Here is a 22300-nt window from a genome sequence, read left to right as displayed (position 1 = left end):
TCGCAACTTGCCTCGCGTGACGCGTCTCCTGCTCGCTGTTGCCTTGCGTGGCTTCGGAGGAGGATGAGGATCCCCCCGCATGTGAACAAGACTCCCACGCATCACGGCTGCCTCGTGCGTTTTCTCTCCTGTCCTCATTCTTCCTGTCTCTCTTTACCGTGGAGTGTCTACGAAATCACGCAAATATCCCTGCAAACTCTTTCCCCTCCTCTCGGAAAATCCACACGTTCACCCAAATCCACTCCACGGTCACGAGTCAGGTTTGCCCTGAAAATACCCGGATAGAAAATGGGGGGGGGATTTTTTTCGGAAAGACACAAGCAGTCGAATTAGTGCAAATTAATAAGGCTGTTCGAACTCGGAAACCACATTTTTCCGATTGAAACCGGATACCAATACCTTATTCGATAGTAGTGATTCTGGCTGATATCAATACCCAAAATCTGTCGGATTTATTTGTAAAAGGCTGACATTGGGACCGATTCCTTGTACTTGTACACGTTCACCCTAACAAATAAGGGTGAGAAGAGGATCTGAATCACTAGGGATGTTCGATACAAGATATTGGGCAAGTACAGCCTGGTAGCGCCCATTGATAGCCAAATCGTGAGAAGTGATCCTTACCTATATCAATATCAAAACACCGATTACAGCACCAGACTGATACTGTTATTGGGTTGGAAGGTGATTGGACGGATCCCTTAACCCAGGGGTGTCAAACTCATTTTAACTCGGGGGCCACACGATAGAACAAACATTCTGCCGGGGGCTGGACTAGTAGATTAAAGAGAAAAAATAGAAATAAAAGGAAGAGAGGGAGAGAAAAAGAGAGAGGGCGGGACAAAGAAAGAGAAAGAGGGAGAGCGTGAGAAAGAAAAGAGATGAAAAGAGAAGTTGTGAGAGAGGGGGAAAGAAAGGGAGAGGAAGAAAGAAATCCAAAGAGAAATATAAGGACAGAAGGAGAGATAAGAGAAAAGAAAGCGCAAAGGGTAGGAAGAGAGAAAGAGAAAAGAGAGAAAAGGAAAAAAGGGAGTTAGAGCAAAATAAGTTAAAAAGATGCACAAAGAGAAAGAGACAAAGAGCAACAAAGGAAGAGAAAAAGAGAGACACAGAGAGTGAAAGAAACAGCGACAGAGAGTGGGAGAAAAGGGGTGGAAGAGAGAGAGAGAGAGAGAGAGAGAGAGAGAGAGAGAGAGAGAGAGAGAGAGAGAGAGAGAGAGAGAGAAAAAGACAGAGACAGAGAGTGGGAGAAAAGGGGTGGTAAAGAGAGAGAGAGAGAGAGAGACAGAGAGAGAGAGAGAGAGAGAGAGAGAGAGAGAGAGAGAGAGAGAGAGAGAGAGAGAGAGAGAGAGTGAAAGAGACAGAGACAGAGAGTGGGAGAAAAGGGGTGGAAAAGAGAGAGAGAGAGAGAGAGTAAGAGAGAGAGAGAGAGAACGAGAGAGAGAGAGAGAGTGAGAAAGAGAGAGAGAGAGAGAGAGAGAGAGAGAGAGAGAGAGAGAGAGAGAGAGAGAGAGAGAGAGAGAACGAGAGAGAGAGAGAGAGAGAGAGAGAGAGAATGGTAGAAAAGGGGTGGAAAAGAGAGAGAGAGAGAGAGAGAGAGAGAGAGAGAGAGAGAGAGAGAGAGAGAGAGAGAGAGAGAGAGATACTATGTATTGATACACAAATACTGAGTAGTGGTCCTTAACCAAAATTCTTGGTGCATAAAGATGTCTTCCTCTCAGGAAAACTCGACAATCAGTTTCTTTTTACCATATAGGCACCAATACCGATACCTTGTATCGGTACACACCGACTCCTCCAAATAAGAGGCAGCAGGACAATTCAAAAAAAGGATGGTGGAATGGGGAGATGCCGGGGTTCATGGGTTCAGGGGCGCATGGCATTTAAACGGGCAGGGATGTCCGATATTCCATTTTTTCCGATCCCCAAATTGTAAACGGTGTTATCAATACCAAAAGACTCATAAAGAACAACATTTTTTTCCCCTCAGCAAAGGCTGACTGCTCTTTTAAACCTTAAAAAAAGGTCGATATCGGCACCGATACTGACACATTTGATTGAATTGCCTTTAGTGTGAGACATGGCACTCTCAAGATAAAACACGTGATATAAAGACTTTGAAGAGATAAAAAGATTTTAAAAATGATCAGGATGAATAGGCAAACAATAAAAATAGCCCATGATAATAATAAGGCAACGAAAAAGAATATTGCATTCTAACATTTGTGTCATGAAAATTTGTCCAATAACATTGAGCGGAAGCAATTAAAAAACACAATATCATTTACAAGGTACATATGCATGTATATATATGTTAATGGATTTTCTACAGTATCATAAGCCGGCAATGTATTCTAGACTGGGCAGAGAGCAGCCAATGATCTTTTTGGCTGTGTTGATTAGTCTCTATTTTATTCCTGTCCATGAACATGGTACCTGTTCATCTCTACAAATAAGAGATTTAGTAATCAGGTTGGTTGGTTGGTAAATCGATGGTTGGGATAGTTGGGTTAAAGGCTGGGTAGGGAATATAAATTAGTAGGCATGTTCGATGCCACATTTTTCCAGATCAAAATAGAAAATTGATACCCAGATCATGATGATACCAGAACTCTAAGAGTGTATACATTTTCCTTCCCTCAGCAAAATACCAAAAAGGCTAATATTTGCACCGATACCTATAACTTGTATTGGTACTCAGCCATTAAAAAAAAAAAAGCTGACTGCAAAAGCTGACTGCTACTCTTTTGAACTTTAAAAAAGGAGATATCGGCACTGATACTGATAACTGTCACGGTTGCCATGGCGCCCAATTGGCCCCGCCCGTGTGACGCCAGCTGCGACTCATTAACAGATTGGCTTTCCGTCTTTTTAAGCTCAGTGCGCTCTCTCTTACTTTGTCAGTCCATCAACGAACCTCTGCCCCGCAAGACGTGGGTTCTGACTCGATCCTGTTTTCCTGTTGGTATTTCCAATCCGGTATTGTTACAGTTTATTTTTTTCCTGTTTAATATCAGTTTCCAGTTTCGTTCCCGTCTATTTTTGTCCTGTTTATTATTCTCTCCAGTTTTCGGTCCCGTCTTGTTTGTCCTGTTTATTTTCGATATCCCGTTTCATTATCTATCCTGTCTGTCTGTCCCGTCCTGTCTGGTATCGACCCCATCTGTCAGATATCAACTCGGGCAATTGGAATCGATCTCGTCGGTCTCTGGCTTCCTGTCTTTCCACGCCAGACCGCTGTCTAACGTGCATGACTCTCCATTTCCCATAAAATAAAAGGTTTGTGTGAGAACGTCACGCGTTTGGGTCCTGATCCTGTTCTGGTTCTTGACAATAACTTTTATTGAATTATCTTAATTGTCATCGATATCTACGTTATGAAACAATGTATGGAACAAGATCAGACATGGCACTCCAAGGTAAAACATGCAATATGGAGACTTTGAAGACAAAAAAGATTAAATACTATCAGGATGAATATACCAAAAAAATGACAATTACAATGTAGTTCAGCCTAAATTATAATTATGATAATAATAATAATAATAATAATGATGATAATAATGCAATGAAGAATAGTGCACTGTAACGATAGTTAATAGAAATGAAGCTCAAAAACAGTTAGCAGCAGCAATTGAAAAATATATGTATATGTCAAGTCAAGTCAAGTCATTTTTATTTGTATAGCCCTTAATCACAAAGAGTATCAAAGGGCTTCACAGGTTATTACACATGAGAAGTTTAGGTTATTCATATGCTATAGAGTAGAAGTGAGTTTTAAGCTTAAATTTAAACATTTCCACTGAGGTTGCAGATCGGATCTCAGGGGGAAGAGCATTCCACAACACCGGTGCTCGGATGGAGAACGCTCTCGAGCCAGCGGAACACTTCTTGGCTCTTGGGATCACCAGAAGACCGGCGCTCTCAGAACGAAGGCTTCGGGCCGGGACATAGGGGGAAATCAGATCTGAAAGATTTGAGGGGTAAAGTCCATGTATGATTTTGTATAATAATAAGAGAACCTTGAAATCACATCTTAGGCTAACAGGGAGCCAATGCAGGTTAGCCAAAATCGGGGTGATGTGATCGGACTTTTTTGTTAAAAGCCTCACTGCGGCATTTTGTACCAGCTGAAGACTCTTGATTCTGGTCATCGGAAGACCGGAGAGTAGTGCATTACAGTAATCGAGACGGGAGGTAACAAACGCGTGAATTATAATCTCCGCATTCGACTGAGACAGTATAGGACGAATTCTAGCAATGTTGCGAAGATGGAAGAAAGCGGTTCTAGTAATTTTCTTCACATGTGTTTAAAAGGACAGATCGGGGTCAAATGTGACACCTAAATTTTTAAGTGAGTCACTTTGTGTGATGTGACATTTGTCAATGTTCACAGCAGTTTTAGAGAATAAGTCGCGGCATTTAGATGGACCTATAATTAACATTTCGGTCTTTTCAGAATTAAGACGCAAGAAATTGAGTGACATCCACTCTTTTATCTCAGTGAGGCAGGCCTCCAAATTTGCACAGTTTAGATAGATAGATAGATAGATAGATACTTTATTCATCCCCTAAGGGAAATTCACATTTCCAGCAGCATCCCTGAGCTGAGAACAGTACAATAATAAAGCCAAAAGAATACAATATACAAATACCCAGTGTGACGTGCAAATGCCCACTTTAGCATGTTATATAGAGTAACCAAATAGTGCTACACAGAACACATAATGCAGTAAGATTCAGTAATATCCAATGTAGGTGGTGTGGTTTAATGTGGGCCTTTACTCTGCCGGGTGGAGTTAAAGAGCCTCATGGCATGAGGAAGAAAAGATCTCTTCAGTCTGTCCGTAGTACAAGACAGTGACAGCAGTCTGTCACTGAAACTGCTCTTCTGTCCGGAGATAATGCTGTGAAGCGGATGCGATGGATTGTCCATGATTGACCTCAGCTTTTTCAGTGCCTGTCTCTCAGCTACTGTTGTTAGGCTGTCCAGCTCTTTCCTCCATCGGGAGATAGAGTTGAGTGTCATCTGCGTAGCAATGGAAACTGATATTATACTTGCGAATAATATGTAATAACATAATATAATTAACAAGGGATATCAATCAATCAATCAATCAAAACACTTCATTTGTACCTATGGGGCAATTAAAAGGCACACGGAGTAGCATACAACACCCACACACATACCTACAATAATTCAATATTCGACCTGAAAGTGCTAAAGTACTGAAGTCCATACAATAAATATGTCACGAGTTGGAAGGGGTGACCGGACCAGAACGGCAGGAGGCAGGAAGGGAGAACTCAATTGCGTGACGATCAAAACCTTTATTTACCAAAATAAAAGTTGTCCAAAACTCCGGGACAAGACAGAACAAGCAGGCTCTAACAAAAACGCGCAAACACAGGTTTCTTCCGACTCAACTTAACAGGACAAGGCATAACAGAACGGACAATGTGTATCAGAAAATGCAATGAGCCAGCAACCGCAAAACCCACAACCCACCCTTAAGTAGCACACACGCATTTAGCAGATCTGCTTCAGCTGGTGCCCAGGGGGCGGGGCAGACCGGTCGCCTTGGCGACCATGCTAGCCGTGACAAAATAAGACTGAATAAAATGTTAAAAAGTGAATAAAATGTATAAAAAGTACCAATATAAATGGGTTAGTGCACTATCATGAATGATGCAGGGGCAGAACACTACTGAACACTTGGGGGCAGGAGCTGCATGTTCTGAACAGCCCTGGGGATGAAGCCAGTCTTCTTCATTTGAGTCCGGGGCAGCGAAGTCTGCGCCTTGACGGTGACCAAACAAATTCTGGGAAAATGATGTGTGTAGGGTCCTGAAGGATTCTGCTGGCTGATATGGTGCTTTGTTGCTCACGCAGGGTTTTGAACGCTCTTAGAGGCTGGCCGATGATTTTGAAGCAGACTCTTACAGTGATCCAGTTTTGATGAATTCCAACAAGACAATCAGTAAACAAATTGGTTGGGAAGAGAGATACGATGGAAAAAGGGGTCTACACATTATTTAATAATGGGAATGTTCGATACCACATTTGTGAGACAAATATCGTCTATTGAGACTAAAATCAAGAGTAGTGATCCTTACCGATAACAATACCAAAACTTGGGTAAGTTGGGTAAGAAGTCAGGAAAGGGATATACGTGTTTTAAGATCGTTTGCAACCACCGTTATTAAGGATCATACCAGGCTGATATCAGCACTGATACCAATACTTTGTATTGGTGTTTGCACGCCCAGACAAATAAGTGAATCTGTGAACAAGTTGGCTTGTGTAAATGGCTGGAGAGTTGGGTAAGATGTGGGGGGCGGGGGGTGATACAAATCAGTAGGGATGATCAATACCACACTGTTGCTGACCAATACCGTACATTTTCCCTACCGATATTGATATAATATTTCTAAGTGCATAAAATTTATTTGGCAAAAACTATTAGTTTGTATTCCTTAAAAAAGGTTGATATCGGGCATCGTTTTCGATGCTTTGTATTGGTACACTCCCATCCCCATATGAAATAGGAGGCCAGGTAAGAAAACAGGTTACTGGGTGGAGGGCGATCTGCAGCCTCAGTGGAACTGTTTAAATCTAGGCTTGATGTCACGGTTGCCATGGCGCCCAATTGCGCTCGCCCGTGTGGCGCCAGCTGCAGCTTGTTGACGGAGTGGCTTCCCCACTATTTAAACCCTGGCCTATCTGCCTTTTCGATCCTGACTAACGCCTGTCCGTTATTTTGCTCCGGTTTTTCTCCCGCCTTTTTTTATCTCGACCACATCTGCTCTCCCGTCCTGAATTACGATCCGTTTTTGATTCTGACCACGTCTGCTCTCCCTTCCCGGCTTACGACTCGTTTCCGACCCCGATCATGTCCCGGCTACTAACCAGTTTTACGCCCCTGACACCACCATCGCTCGCTACGGACGATACATTTCCGTGTTCGGATCACAAGCCGAGTACAGGAGCGAACACCGGATCGTGGGCGCACCCCCTCCTCGTTCCTTCAATAGAACTTGTGGTAAACGTTACACGAGTGGGTCCTGTTTCCGTTCTGGTCCTGACACTAGAAACATACCTATATTCTATAACTTGTGAATGACCTATATTTCATGTTGACAATATCGGTGTATTATTTGTTATTGCAATATCCGTTGCAGCCTGGTCATCTTGGAAAGAGGATTACCACATGTGCAGTCCCTTCTCAGGGTTTCTTTATTTTCTTTATGTTGAGGATTTTGAGTTTTTCCTTACCCTCATGTAGGTTTTAGATCAGGGGATGGTGTAGTAATAGTCTGTGGTTTGCAATTGTCCGTGGTCTGTGCAGCCCTTTGAGACACCTTGTGATTAAGGGCGCTACAAATAAGAGAATGAGTAAACACAGTAGGTTGAAAAAAAGGGGGTGGGGTGCCATTACAATTTAGTTTGATACCACAATTTTTGAGAGTGATACCTTTTATGGATACCCAAATTTCCTCACCAATATTAATAGCAAAACTTTCAAAGGATAAAATATAAAATGGTCTTCCCTCAGCCAAAACTATGAGATTTGTATTTTCGATTTTCTATTCTATTTTTTATGTTTTGCCTTTCAAAAGAAGGCTGGTATTGGCACCGATATCGATATGTTGTTTTGGGACTCCCCTATAAATAAGAGGCAAAACTCAGGACAACTCAGAGAACAGGTTGCTGAGTGGAAGGCTGGAGGAGGTTGTGAAAAGGAAGGGGAGAAAGGGAGGTTGAAGACTCACATCTCTCCCTGTGCGTTTCCAAGGAGGGATAATGGTCACAATGCATGGTCTGGAAAGAAAAATGGATTCCCAGATCGTGTGGATTCCCCCAATATCGGTTTATCTTTGTTTTTTTCATCTAGAAATAAAAGGCAAGAAAAGGTGCCATATAGATCAGATTGAAGCATAGTGGGGTTATAAAAGGTAAGATGAACCCAAAATGGGCCAGACAGGCAGGATATCGGCTAGCAGCAAAAAAAGATCCCTTCTCTCTCTCATTTCTATCTGTCACTCTCCATGAGTCTCCCTCTCTCCGGCAGCGTGTTATTGACCCGCATTGACGTCATTGCGTCATTAGGTATCCCTTAGAAACGCGGACTTTCAAAAATAGTATCAAATTAATTCAGCTCACAAGGCGAACGAGAAAGGAGACAGACAGAGGGAGGGTGCGTTTAAGGACGGCCTGTTTTTTGGGGTGACGTTTTATCACCCGAATTGCCCCCCTTCTCAGCGTCCCACAAACCGATTAAATTCATGAAATTTCACATCGAGATGCGAGCAGATGGCGACACAATTATCGCAGGGGTCAAAAATGTCAGAGCAGAAATCATTGATGTAGCTTTCTTTTTTGGGGGATGGGGAAGTGAGCTAAAAATAGCTCCGTTTTCCAAGGGGAACCAAATCAACAAAATACTGCTTGTTGAATTCAAACAATAATTGGGAGGGGGACACTTTTTGATAAGAAGCAATAATATCCACGAAATTATTGAAAATCGTTGTTTTTTTTTGTTGTTGTCACAATGTATAGGAGCTGTCTTTGGTCGTGAAGTGAACTCGTGACGCAATTTTCAAATATTTCTTCTTTTTTCCCTCCATTTGTTTATTTTTTAACATACTGTATATTTGACAATGGAAGCGAATGTATTGCGTCACTCATCAAGGTTGGACGCGCACACTCAACTCTCTTAGCCTACGCTCCCTCCCAATCGCGGTATTACGTGATGCGTTCACAACCACTCGGAAATTTGACGACACGACCTTAGTGTAGCGGTTGGTGACGTCAATGTGGAACTGCGAACGACCACATAGGCAGCTACCATGCTAATTTCATACGTTTTTCATGTTGTGCACTACCTATAGTGCTGTAATTTGAGTTTTGATGCTTTCATTGGAATTTACCTCCTTGATGTTTCAACAACATCGTGTCACGGAGTACATCATTTACAGCTTTGATTATTGTTTGTTTCTGTACCATGCTTCCGACTTGAGACTGTCATGGTCATCATCATCGTTATCATCTGGTAAATTCAAATTTTCTGGTCTCACCATCACTGCATCCCATTATTATTCTATCAATATTTGGGTATATGTGCTGAGTTGTCTCTCTTTCTTGTTTTGTTCATTTAGAACTAGTTATTGTCGTAACTAATTTTGCATTTTTTTTGTCCAGTGATAACTACTGGTATTTCAAATTATCCTATTTGTTCATGTGGTGGTCCAACATGTCCGATGTTGTCTTTAATTCCATGATTTTGTTCACTTTGAGTTAGTGTTCCAACATACCGTGCGTTATTTCCTTCCATGTTTTTGTTCAGTAAGGTAGTGCATCTACATGCCCCGCGTTGTCCTACTTTCTTGTGATTGTTCAGTATGAGTAAGTGTTCCAACATTACCTGCATTTCTTTTTTTTATGTTTTTGAAAAAACACACACACACACATGACAATGATAGACTGACGCCTAACTGATAGCAGCGTCAGCCATGCAAGGCAACTACCTGCTTATCGGGGGCATTACGGATTCAGTGACTTGCCCAAGGACACTTCGACATATAACTCGGAGGAGCCAGGAATCGAACCTGCGACCTCTTGATCCCAAGGGCTTTACCTCCGGACGCATTGCCGCCTTACATTGTCTTGATCCAGTGTTTTGTTCATTTAAGAAATAGTTTTCTAAGTCCCAACATATTCTGTGTTTCCTTTCATGTTTTGTTCGGTTTAAGTTTTGGTACCAACATTTCTTGATTCCATGTTTTGTTCAGTTAGTTAGTGTCCCGAGATCCAACTTATCCTGCGTTTCCTTTCATTTTTATTAAGTTTGTTAGCTAGTGCTTCTTTTTACTTTTTCCAGTCAGTGTTCCAACATAATCTGTGTTTTTTTCCATGTTTTGTTCAGTTTGAGTTAGTGTTCCGACACATTCTGTGTTGCCTACTATGTTTTGGTTTGGGTCAAGTTAGCGTTCCAACACATTCTCAGCTTTCTTGCTTTTGTCACATTTTGAGTTACTGTTCGAACATGTCCTGCATCGTCCTTTTCATGTTTTTGTTATGAGTCGGTATTCCAACATATCCTGCGTTTCTTTTATGTTTAAAAAAAAAAACACGCGCATACACACACACACACACGCACACAAAGCCATCTACTGGAACATAATGAAGCCTATCTTGACACTTGGACACTTTTTACAATGAGTTGTTCAGTTGAAGCTAGTGAGTGTTCCAACATGTCCTGCACTGTCTTGACTCCATATTTTGTTCATTTAGAGGTATTGTTCCGAGTCCAGACAATTTGTGCAATTTTGTTTAGTTGCTGTTAGTGTTCCAACACGTCCTTATTCCATGTTCCGTTCAGTTAGTTTGTGTTTCACGTCCCGACGTATCCTGCATTTTATGTTTTGGTTCAGTTACTCAGTTAGTGCTTCAACACGTCCTGCGTTCTTTATTACCTTTTGGGTTTTTTCAGTCAGTGGATGGGCACCACCATGCTGTTCTTGCCCAAGCCACACCACAGTAAATGGTGCCCCTACCACCCTAGTGGTTAAGGGATCCGACCAATGTACCAAAATCAAACATATTCTGTGGTTCTAACTTTCATGTTTTGTTCCGTTCGATTCAGTGTTCGAACACACCCAGCGTTGTCCTCCAGGTTTTTGTTGAGTTCAAGTTAGTGTTGCAATATATCCTGAATTTTCTTGCTTGTTTTCCACAGTCGGGGTTAGAACAAGTCATCTTCTTTCTTTTTTTTGTTCAGTATGAGTTAGTGTTGTACCGTATCCTCAGTTTCTTTCATGATTTTCAAAAGACACACACACAAAAAACAATAGACGGGAAAAAGATGACACCTATTTTGATCCCGCCCCCTTAACAGCACAGAAAAAGAAAAAATAACCATCAAATTAAACGAGTAGAAATCACAATGAATCGCTTTTTATTTCCATTAAAAACTAATTCTTATTCATTCACAGACCACATTTTTATAGAGGATGCATTTACAATAACATTCTGTTTATATGGCACTCTAAACCATGTGTCACCAACCTTTTTGAAGCTGGGAGCTACTTTTTTGTTACTGATTAGCGCAAATGGCTAATTGTTGATATAGATTTCTAAAATAAGTTATTACTATGTTATTGTTATGTAAATATTAGGTTGTAATTACAAATTGTGCAAAATGGGCTCAGTCAACCACTAAAACATCATAGCAAAAAACCTCACATAGCAGTACGTACGCTCCCTTACTTATGGCCATTCAACTTACGAAAAACGGTAGATATGAACATTTTTTTTTAGGATGTCGAAAAATATACGGATATTGCTGTAAGTTAGATTTTGTATTGTGCGCACCTTTTCCGAGTACAGGACTGAACTGTAGTGCTTCTTTCCATCGATACTGGCGTGTGGCGCTGTTAAAGGCCACTCAGAAGAAGAAATCTGCCTTCCTCTTCCTAGTTTGTGTGTAAACATTCTATACTGTATCTCCAGCGCGCTAAGAACTTTGACGTTTTTATCGTTTCATATCTTGTGCATCCATTCAATATGGTTGGAGTAAAGTGTAAAGAAGAGGCGAGCCGTTTTATTTGAAATGAACGTGGAATATAGAAGCTTGGTACGGTTGACAAAATGGTCGGAATGCTTTTTTTCGGCCAGTTTTTACCACAGAGGAGGACCTCTTGAAGCTCATCTTCCAAAAGTTAAACTCAATTTCATCTATCTTTATAGAGCATATTATTTTATGAATTATTTAATTTTAATGTAATTATAGAGGTTACTTATACAAACCTTGAACATACATTCCATACAAAATATAGCACTGAAACAACTTACGAACAAATTCAACTTACAAACGATCTCCTTCATAAGCAGGTCAGTGTCTGTATTGCATCCGTTTTGGATTGAAGCCCCTACTCAGGACAAAACATTTGGAAATCTATTCAAAGACCTGAGATAAGTTTTTTAAAAGGGATAATGGCAAATCATGTATGAGTTGCATTTTTGTGATTGACTTATCAGAATAAATAATACATTTTAAATGAATGAGAAGAGGGGAAATAATGAAGAGAATGAATAGAAAATAAATAAATAGAACTGGTAATTAACAAAGACAAAGACGAAGAAATATAAGTATTTCAAGAAGTGTGTGTGTGTGTTGATCCCTTAACGACTAGGGTCGTAAAGGCACCATTTCCTGTGGTGTGTCTTGGGCAAGTACAGCCCAGTGGCGCTTATCCCTCCCCAGGCCAACAAATGTTTCCATCACAAAATGAGAAAATGCTTTAAAAAGGACAATATTCACGGTTATCAAAGTTGTTTACATGTACTATTCTCGGGGTCTGACGATACATGTTATTTTTCCTGCAAGAGAGGTGACAAAGAGAGAACAGAAAAAGAGACTTACTCATACAGAGCATCAGGACAGAATTAGCCGTCATGAATCACCCACTTGAACGGAGTTGGACTTTGGCTCCGGTGTGGTGGGAAGTTCCATTTCTCACCATTTGCCGTTTGGAGCTTTAAGTGTGACTTCAGTGGGTGCTTGTTTTGAAGGAAAATGTTTCATGCCAACTCGCTTCGATGGCATTATGAGAAATCGCCTAAATCGCAGGGGACCCGAAGAAAAGAATATATAAAAAGGGTTCTTGACAGTCAATCACAATGTGGCACCTCCTCACAGAAAAAATAACAAAATACCGAGGGAATTCAACGTATCACTTTGTAGTGACGATGCAGATTAGCACATGTTTAGCTAACGTGCTTTCTGTTAACTAAGTGGATTTTGAAAAGGGGACATTCGTATTTTATCTTAAAAAAAATAATAATTTGGCATTAGAAAAATATTTTGGTGACTCAAATAGGAATTCACAGTGTAAAGTTTGTGTTAGCTTTCTTATCTTGTAGCCTAGCTGTTTCTTTCAAGTGGTACATTTTGAGAATTAGGTTTGACAGCTTCAGATAACCCTAAACACAACAGCTTGTAGAACAGGAGTCGGTAACCTATGGCCCACAAGTGTACGGACCGGAAACGGAAACAGGACCCAATTGCGTTACGTTACTCACACAGCCTTTTATTTTACGGGAAATGGGAAGTCATGCACGTTAGGTAGCCGGTGTGGCGTGGAAAGACAGGAATCCAGAGACCGACGAGATCGATACAAGTAGCCCGAGTTGAAATCGGACCGAAGGGGTCGATACCGGACAGGACGGTACAGACAGGATAGATAATGAAACAGGATACCGAAAATAACAGGACGAACTAGACGAGAACGAAAACTGGAGAGAATAATAACCAGGACAAAAATAGAAGGTAACGAAACTGGACACCGATATAAAACAGGACAAAAATAAACGGGAACAATACCAGACATAAAATACCAACAGGAAACCAGGACCGAGTCAGAACCCACGTCTTGCGGGGCAGAGGTTCGTTGACAGGCTGACCAAGGATGCGTGAGAGCCTGAGCTTATAATAGACAGAAAGCCAATCTGTCAACGAGCCGCAGCTGGCGCCACACGGGCGGGGCCAATTGGGTGCCATGGCAACCGTTCCAAAATAAAAAAGGAAAAGCAGATGACGTTTTTCAGAATTAACATTTAGCTAGAGTCGGCCTATTTTTTAAGTCAAACCGGAGTCACAGATGCATGCTTTTATCTTTAGGTGTCAGAGGCAGAACAGATGGTAGACCGAAATGATAACACAAAAGTTTATTGGAATATCGAGGGTGTCAGGTGCGTGGAAACAAACATCAGCGATCCGGTGCTCGCTGGACAGGAGGAGCAAGCAGCTCACGGGATCGCAGCATGATCAAAATGCGGAAGTGAGTGGAATGGCTGTGACGGGCGATCGGAGCGTGGTCGGTGTGCCAAAACGGGTCAAGTAGCCAGAGCGGGAGATCGGAGCGTGGTCGGTGGGCAAAAACGGGGCACTAGCCGGAGCGGGAGATCAGAGCGTTGTCGAAGGAAGGGCAAAGTCAGGGAGCCGGAGATGATCGGGAAATCAGGGACAGACGAGCAGGATACGGATGAGGACGGGACAGACGGGAGCCAGAGTCAAAAGTGCTTGCCTTGCGTATGTGGAGAGCCGCTGGCAGACTGACAAGGAGTAAATGGGGTACTGAGTTTAAATAGGAGGGGAATCAATCGGGCTACGAGCGGGCACCTGGTGAGGGAAATGGGTAATCATGACATTTAGTTTGTATTGTAGTTCCGCACCCTCCAGACTCCCCAAAATAAATATCACCAGAAAGCAAATGAGCTGCATTGGCTTTTCAAGTGTTTCAGAATAGAAATTACTAGATTTAAGGATTGTTATCCTTCATTATGAATGTTTTTACACAGCACTTTGTGTTTTGTGGTATGAAAAGAGATTTCTACTTGATTCAAGCTCCTTTTCCTCTAAAAAAAGTGGAAAACATTTTTAAAAATCCAGTTTTTATGGACCCAATCTCATTTGGCATCCAAATGTGTGCGGAAATCAGAAACCCCGAATTAATCGCCGATGGAGCGAAGTGCGAATCCTCAAAAAGCCTGAGGAGCCCGCCGGGGGCGTATTTACGACAATAGCGCGTCACTGGCGAAAGTCACGCTGCACTCAGGCGTGGCTGCCAAAGCTGACGACATACAGCAAGATGTTGGGCGTGACCGAGTCTTCTTTTATGCACGCACGCACATACGGCCTTGTTAATTCCTTCTGATGTCCCTTCCCATCTGCTGGTGAGTCTCCCACTCATGGCAGTGGGTCGAATTTTTCCGGTTAGGAGCCGCTATTGTGTTGGTGCTTCGAACTGGATGCGTTCACGTACTGGTGCTTAAGGAAAACTGTGATACGGTGGTATCGGTACGAGCAGTAGATATCAATACTGGTATCAATTGCCATGTTTGTGTCAAGTCAAGTCACATTTATTTGTGACACCCTTAATCACAAGATGTCTCAAAGGACTGCACAGGTTACAATTACACTATCCCCTCACCTTGTATTTATTTCATATACATATTTTTATGGTAATCTCTTGCTACCTTGTGTTTTTCACTTGAGCTCCGTGTATGCCGGGTTGAATCATTTTATAAGAACTACTATCCTCAATCTTACAGCATTGCTACAAACAGGGGCGGACAGAGCATTTTTGTCGAGCCTGGCTGCTCTTTTTTGTCGTTCTGTCCACCAAAAAAGAGGCATCATTCATGCGGCCAGGATCCATTATCCCCGATCGCATATTGCTGCAGGCGGGTACTAGCAGAGCGCACTTTTGCCAGCTTTCTTTTTGCGTTTACTGTATTTCCAACTAAAATGTACTGTACTCACTCCGCCGCAATCTTTTATCCCGGGTTACATATTACTTTGTCAGAAAGTGTACTGTTCTGGCCCGCCTGAAATGAAAGACAGGGTTTTGGCTCAGATCCCTTATCCCAGATCAACTGTTTTTTTTTTACCCAGTATGGGCCTCTGAAGAGTACCATTTTGGCCCATTCAAAATGAAATGCACTTTGGAAGTCAAAATCCATTATCCTCGGTCGACTATTGCTGAGAACAGAGAACAAAAGAGTAAAATTGTGTATGTATGGCAGCCCTTTCTTTCAGTTCTTTCCCCCTGAAATGAACAGCATCCATGCAGCATTTATGCCATGTTGATGCAAGTGGGGACTTGTGGAGTGTGTGTTGAAAATGAAAGTGGGGTAGTATGGGTTATTTGCGGCTTTTTACATATCACAGGAGGGTTTTTGTATGCATTTCTCAGGAAATATGATTACATCTTCAGTAAATCAGTTACATATTTGTTTAGACAAATATTTTTCCCATGTAGGTGTTGGGTAAAAATAAAACTAACATATTCAGTTGCTGGAAGTTCTTCCCATTATAGTTTACCACTGGGAAATTCTACCTTCATTGTGTCATATAATGTCTTTAACTGATAAACATTTTATAGTGCCCAGTTTAGGTGTAGCATGCACCTACCCTCTTGGGCGTGACTCGTAGGGGGCAATGACGCTTCATAGGACTATGTCAAACAAACTACTGCCTGCTGCAGTTATTCACAACAGCAAAGCTAATCCACCAGAGATCAATGTAGACGTCATTTTTAAGCATGGTGATAAAAATGGCAACATGAGCATTTCCAAACACTTTACCCAAATTCAAATACTTTTCAGTCCTTGAAAACAATAAAATTCAAGCATTTTCAAGGATTTCATGTACCCATACAGACCCTGGGTACAGTACTATTGTAAAAAGATCATTCATTCACTGTAACATAATGGCAAAAAGTAACGTCCAAAAGGTTTTTTTTCCCCAGGTACCCTCCTCCCTTCCCGACCCAGTCACTCCCCGCTATTTATTTTTCCATCTTTCCTGCCTAAATGATGTCAATGGAAGAGCAGAGCAATAGTGGGGCTATTTTTAGCCTACACACACACACTGAATCCTCGGCACCACATGCTAGGTTGTGAGTTGTGCCGCACACAATATAGCATTCTCCAGAGAACGCCTTTGTCACAAATGAAAACCCCCTCCTCTCGCTGGCTCGACCCCATCATGCTAATGTGCGTGTTTGCCGATGTGACGTGTGGAAAAAGACAAAGCCGCGGAAGGACGAGCCCCATTGAGGGAAAGAAGGGCTGCCTCCTTCATTCACTCACTCTTTCATTCATCGCTGCTCCCGGGCTCACCCATTCACGACGTTTTGTCAGCGGGGATTGTGAATGAATGCGGGAGTTTTCCTGCTAGAAGTGTGTGGGAGTCAAAAAAAAAGAAATAAATAAAATTTAAAAAGAGGGTGGGGTTCTGGGGAGAGTGGAGTACACGGTGTTCCCTGTCAGCTATGTGAGTTTTGGGGATATTTGTTCATTAAACTGGGAGGCACATACCTGTTTTTTTCTTTGTCATAATTGAGATAAACTGTTATTTTTAAATAGAAAACAGCTAAGAAGAAAAGACTGAAGTACGGGATGGGTAGCTTGGTTTTGGCAACTAATGAGTAAAAATAATTTCTTCACAAAAAAACAGATCTAAAAAAATAAACAGACACTCCCCTTCTTACGACTGTTCGACTTACGTAAAACGGTAGATACGAACATTAGAAAAAATCGGCTTCCTCTTCCTATTTCATATGTAAACCTCACTCCTTTACCTTCTCGTAATCCCACCACAGCCACCAATGTACCGTGTCGTTATGTGTGGGTAATGGATTGCTCTTCCTTCTTTAGAGAGCATCAACCGTCAGCACCAATCTCTTAAACACACCGAACTCTCCAAACTCTCACACTCCTCCACACTCTTGCGATATTCGTTGCCCTACTGACATCATTCATGCACACCTCAAATTCTACACCGACACTATCTTCAGCACGCCAAGAACTTTTACATTTTTATTGTTTAATATCTCGTGCAACCATTCAATATGGCTGTTGTAAAGTGTAAAGAAGAGGCGAGCCATTTCTTTTGAAATGAAAGTGGAATAAGAAAGCTCGATGCAGTTGGGAAAGTGGTAGGATCGCTTTTTTTGGCCACTTTCTACCACGGAGGACGAAGTCGCCGACCTCTTGAAGCTCATCTTCCAAAAGTAGGTTAAACTTAATATAAATTGTTATATTATGAAATGATTATTTTTTTAGTACAAAACAATACTTGTACAAGCCTTAAACATACAAAATATAGCACTGAAGCAACTTACGGACAAATTCAACCCTGTGAGGGCTATACAAATAAACCTGACTTGATACAGTGATATTAATACGATTTTTTTTTACCGTAAAACATACACTTAAATTTCCAAGTACTAATACTTTAGAGTAAGATACCTTGTTCATCCAAATTTGTTAAGTGATTCTACATTTATATATTTCAAGATAAATTGAATATAATTCAACCTCAAATGTATTTTTATATGCAGTTTCAAATTTGATCTAACCTTGAGATATTTTGGTATGATGTCCTTACCCATGAAATACAGTAGTGTGGTTCACTACACATTTGAAAGTCCAGTTATACAATTGATAAACAATGTCGTCTAACAAGTTTTTTTTTAAAAAGGCTGAAAATGTTATCTTGTTCCACTTACATGTAATAAAATGTTTTATTATTATTTAGAGTAAAATCATAAGCCCTTGATCACACAAAAATATCATAGTGCTCCAAAGACCATCCATTACAACATTCCCTGATTTGAAAACTTCATGAGGGCAAGGAAAACGTTTAAAACCTCAGAAAGAGGAAATTCTAAATAATTGTTTTACTGAAAACAATATGCCGATTCTGCTACCGGATACGTTCACTCATTTCAAGTATTATTTTCTCGTTTTACCAGAAACAAAATAGTCAAATAAAATACAAAAATGAGAAATAAAGAGCAATGGTACAATAATATATTGTTTGGCATGTGGTTTTCATTGCAAGTATTAATTATAGGAAAAAAGGTTGGATTAATACGAATACCTTTAACTACCATTGTACTCAGCCATCCCTTAAGGTCACCATTTTTAAAATTCAGTGGAGTCAAAGTTAAAACAGAAAACTCTGTATTAACTCCAGTTAAAGTAAAATATTTAAAATCTGTTTGAAAAATGAAATAAGAGCGGAAAAGACGAGCGCCTCCTTCCCTATCTCCCACCTTTCTTTCACTGCTGACATTCACATGCTCCGTTACATAAGAGGCTTGGGTTGGGACGGGTATGTTTAAAGTCTCCTTCAATCAAATAAGGGCATGCTTTGCTGCACAAGCGTCTTCAATGGAGCACCGACCGTGCTTTTTTTTTCCTTTTTAAAGCCTTCGTTCTATTTCCGAGAGACAACAGTGATAAAAATAGACCATCCTACTCCGCCACTGTCGAGATCCTTCATCCACTTTGATTAAGCAGTTTTCAGTAGAGCAATGCGGTCTCGTCCATGTTTGTGGGGAATTGCTCATCAATAATCTGGTGAAAAATAGCAACAAATTGGAATCTAACAGTGTAGCGTCATTATTCCTTAACATTAATCTTTGAACTGGTCTTTTTGTCTAAATAAAAAGAAAACAAATCAGCAATGAGCCCTTGTGGGTCAAAATTCTATTGGATTTGTGATTAAATACTAGTCTTGTTTTTTTGGCGTGCTCATAAATTTAAATAGCGCAAGTAAATTATTTTTTTTTAAGTGTTGTGATTTGTTGTTTAAGCCTTCTCATCAAATTATTTAAGGACTAATGAAGCGCATTGCTGAGCCATTGGGAAAACAATAGGCAGTAAACTTATTACATTTAATTACAAATTAAACTATGATATTTACAGAATCATTTAAACTTTGTAGCAGTCATGTGAATAATTATTTCCTTTATTTGCTAATGCAGTTTAGAATCTTTACTTTGTAAAGATGATTTAGTCTGGAATGTTTAAGTTGTAAATATCAAAAAGGTGCAAAAAGTACAAATAAATTACTACAAAAAGTGATATTTTGTCCACATGACAGCAGCAAAATGTTCCACGTGTTTATGCAACATGCAGTATGTCAAGTAAATAAGAAACTTAAAAGCACATTTCACATTTTTTTAAACATTGTCGCCAGCATGGGAGAAATAGTATCTCTTTAAAGTATTTTTTTGGTTTACCTGTATGGAATATTGACATTGTAACTATTATCAAGTTTTAAATGTTAACATTGTTAAAGAGACAGTGTAACATTTATTTAGTGCCTACTAGTGGTACAAAAACACTTTCGATCAGTTAAAAAAAATTATTTGAATACCAGGCAAAAATACCTTAACCATCATACCAATGTAAAAATCATTGTAAGAGAAATACAAATTCTTGACCTTAGTGGAATCCCCATCTTTAATCACCGCCATGTTTGTCTAACAACTTGCTGCTACGCTGTGCTCTGTGGCAGTGGATTTTGTATGCATTGGACAATTCAGTGCCATTAGTGGTCAAATATAAACAATCATCAGAAAGGCAAAAAACAAAAAGAGAGATTGATTTATTTATTTAAATTACAACATAAACCCAAAGCATTTAAGTAGAAATGCGGAAGTTACGTATTTACTGTAATAATTGTAACATTAAAAAAATGCAACTTTAGTTTTGTTTTACTGTAAATTATGCATGGATGTAAAAATTAAAAAAGCGACAGAAAGAACAACAGTGATTTAAAAAGATGAAATTCATGAGAAAAATAAGGTCCTCATATTTTGGTGTGGAGTAATGCTCATTGCATATTATCATGTTTCCATTTAAACCATGCTAAATCAGTAAATCTGATATCGTTTGAAAGACAAAAAAAACCTATACTGTAAAAAATGTGACTATATCAAAACATGAAATTACTATTGTGAATAAACTCTCTGGTGCCTCTAATAAATATTTTATGGTGGCACAGGTGCTTGTATGTTTTGATTTTAACTATACTAGTGAATCTATTGTAGAACTGTTTTTTAGGTTTTACTCCATTGCAACAGACCAAGAACGGCAATGTTACAACTTTAGGTGTTGCCATGGTTGAGATGACTTCTCATGGCTAAACTTGACACAAAACATACAAAATACACAGCATTTGCAAGCGTGCGGCAGTGAGCGCTCCGCCACACTCCCGCAGAAGTTGACGTGTTAACAGTCACTGGCTGCTATATTTAGCACAGCCTCACCGCACTGTTACTATTCCCAGCTTTGCGCATGAGGGGGTGGACGGCTTCTCATGCATATCCATACATGCATAAACACCCACACGAGTGTAGGACTTTGTGGTGCGTGGCAGATAAATTGCATCGAAACTTGACGAGATTAACGGCGACGACAGTGGAAAATATAATAAGTCAAAAAAATGTGCTTCAAAGTCATGACAAAAATAAGTATCCACTCAAACAAAAAATGTTTGATGAATGCAGTAATAACCTTTAAATCAAATATTTAACATAACCTAAAAAATGCCTACAGATTGCGACAACAAGGTGTTCTAAAGGGACCCTTTTGAAAATAAATGTTCAGTGTTTGCGCTCACATTTTTATGGTGTGCACGCACTCAAGACAACAATGAAGCACTCCATAGAGGCTATGACCACAGAAAATATGAAAGGGTTTGGTTGGCTGAAATTGTGTCTTTACTCTAAACATTAAAAAATATTTTTGTCCAGTTTGTTCTACAAAAAAAATCATCCTAAAACAAAATATATATTTTTCATTTCCCTGCTCCCCGTTTTTTTATTTGATAAAAAGCTCAGGAATGCCAAATACCCTCAGGTGGCTGACCCCTGCTTTAGTGGTTTAATTTATATAGTTGCTACATCATTTTTTTACACTTCATCAAGTGACGCCTGAAAAGACTCTTGAAAACAGTGCAGAATATAACAAAATGTATCTGAGTGTACATTAAATTAATTAGCTGCTAAGCTACTTTTATCATAAATTCTTTAAATATTTTAGATTAGAAAGAAGAACTACCAATTAGGACACAAATTCAGCACCAAGGACAGTTCCTGAGACTTTCTACCAATAACCCTTGTTTAACCTTAAGGCGAAAAATACACGACAGCGTCAGAAAGGATGTTAAAAAACCAAGACCAGGGAGAAAAAGTTTAATTCAAAGCAGAATATAAATATGGCGCCCGCTCTCCATGATGCCAAAAGAAAAAGAAAGTGCGTTGCTGACGCAGTTGATTCTTTTTATAGTCTCTTTACAGGCCTTCAACGGACGCGCTCCAATGCCAGCTTCAAGAGGAATTTCAATGGCCGATTTTGAAAGAGGCAAAAATGGATCTGGTGCAAACGTCCGTTTTGGCACCGCCAAGTTTGCCCGCCTATGTCTCAAGATCGAGGTGTTTAAAACTGGAAGACAAAAAGTTTCCTGTGTGCAGTTCAGACCTTCCACATAGCCATAGGTATATTGTTATGTTTTAGCAAAAAAGACGACAAGGTCCTTGTATATTATTTAACTCTCCCCAAACTATTTGTACCTCAATCATATTATTGGTGCTTTAAGATTTCTGCTCACGTAAGGCAACATTCGAAAGGTGAAATAATGAGCGTCTTTCCTCCCCCCCCTTCATTAGCTGACGATTGTGCCACCTACCATGTCCAAATCAATTTTGATGTCTCTATCCTTGGCTTCATACAGTCCCAGCGCTACAACAGTCAGATTTATTTTTCATAAATCAAGATTACATGGATAGAATGTTAGCTTTTGCTCACAAATCCATAAGAAAAAGGTTGATTTTCCTTGACCTCATGAGGGTCTCAGATCAGGAGATCATGTATTGGTGGTCTGTGCAGCCCTTTGAGACTTTTTGTGATTAAGGACTATACAAATAAACATGACTT

General features: G+C 40.2%; 2 long non-coding RNA genes across 3 annotated transcripts in view; both read right to left on the bottom strand.

Moving 5' to 3' along the window:
• LOC148362946 (uncharacterized) overlaps positions 1-213 on the bottom strand; it is a 33171-nt gene extending 32958 nt beyond the window's left edge. Inside the window, exon 1 of one of the 2 annotated variants that reach the window (XR_015850934.1) lies at positions 12-213. This is a non-coding gene — a long non-coding RNA (uncharacterized LOC148362946). The remainder of the gene's footprint in view (positions 1-11) is intronic. The other variant, XR_015850933.1, reaches the window with a different exon arrangement.
• A 4329-nt stretch (positions 214-4542) lies between these two features.
• On the bottom strand, positions 4543-8015 carry LOC148362945 (uncharacterized). The gene is made up of 2 exons (XR_015850830.1): positions 7774-8015; positions 4543-5029 (listed from the first exon to the last, which is right to left on the bottom strand). It is a non-coding gene; the product is annotated as an uncharacterized LOC148362945 (long non-coding RNA).
• Positions 8016-22300: the final 14285 nt, after the last annotated feature.

The sequence above is a fragment of the Urocampus carinirostris genome, chromosome 7 (genome assembly GCF_059441175.1).
Source record: "Urocampus carinirostris isolate Australia breed hairy pipefish chromosome 7, RoL_Ucar_1.0, whole genome shotgun sequence".
NCBI lineage: Eukaryota > Metazoa > Chordata > Actinopteri > Syngnathiformes > Syngnathidae > Urocampus > Urocampus carinirostris.
The sequence above is the reverse complement of the archived record's forward strand: the minus strand, read 5'-3'. Positions and strand labels throughout refer to the sequence as shown.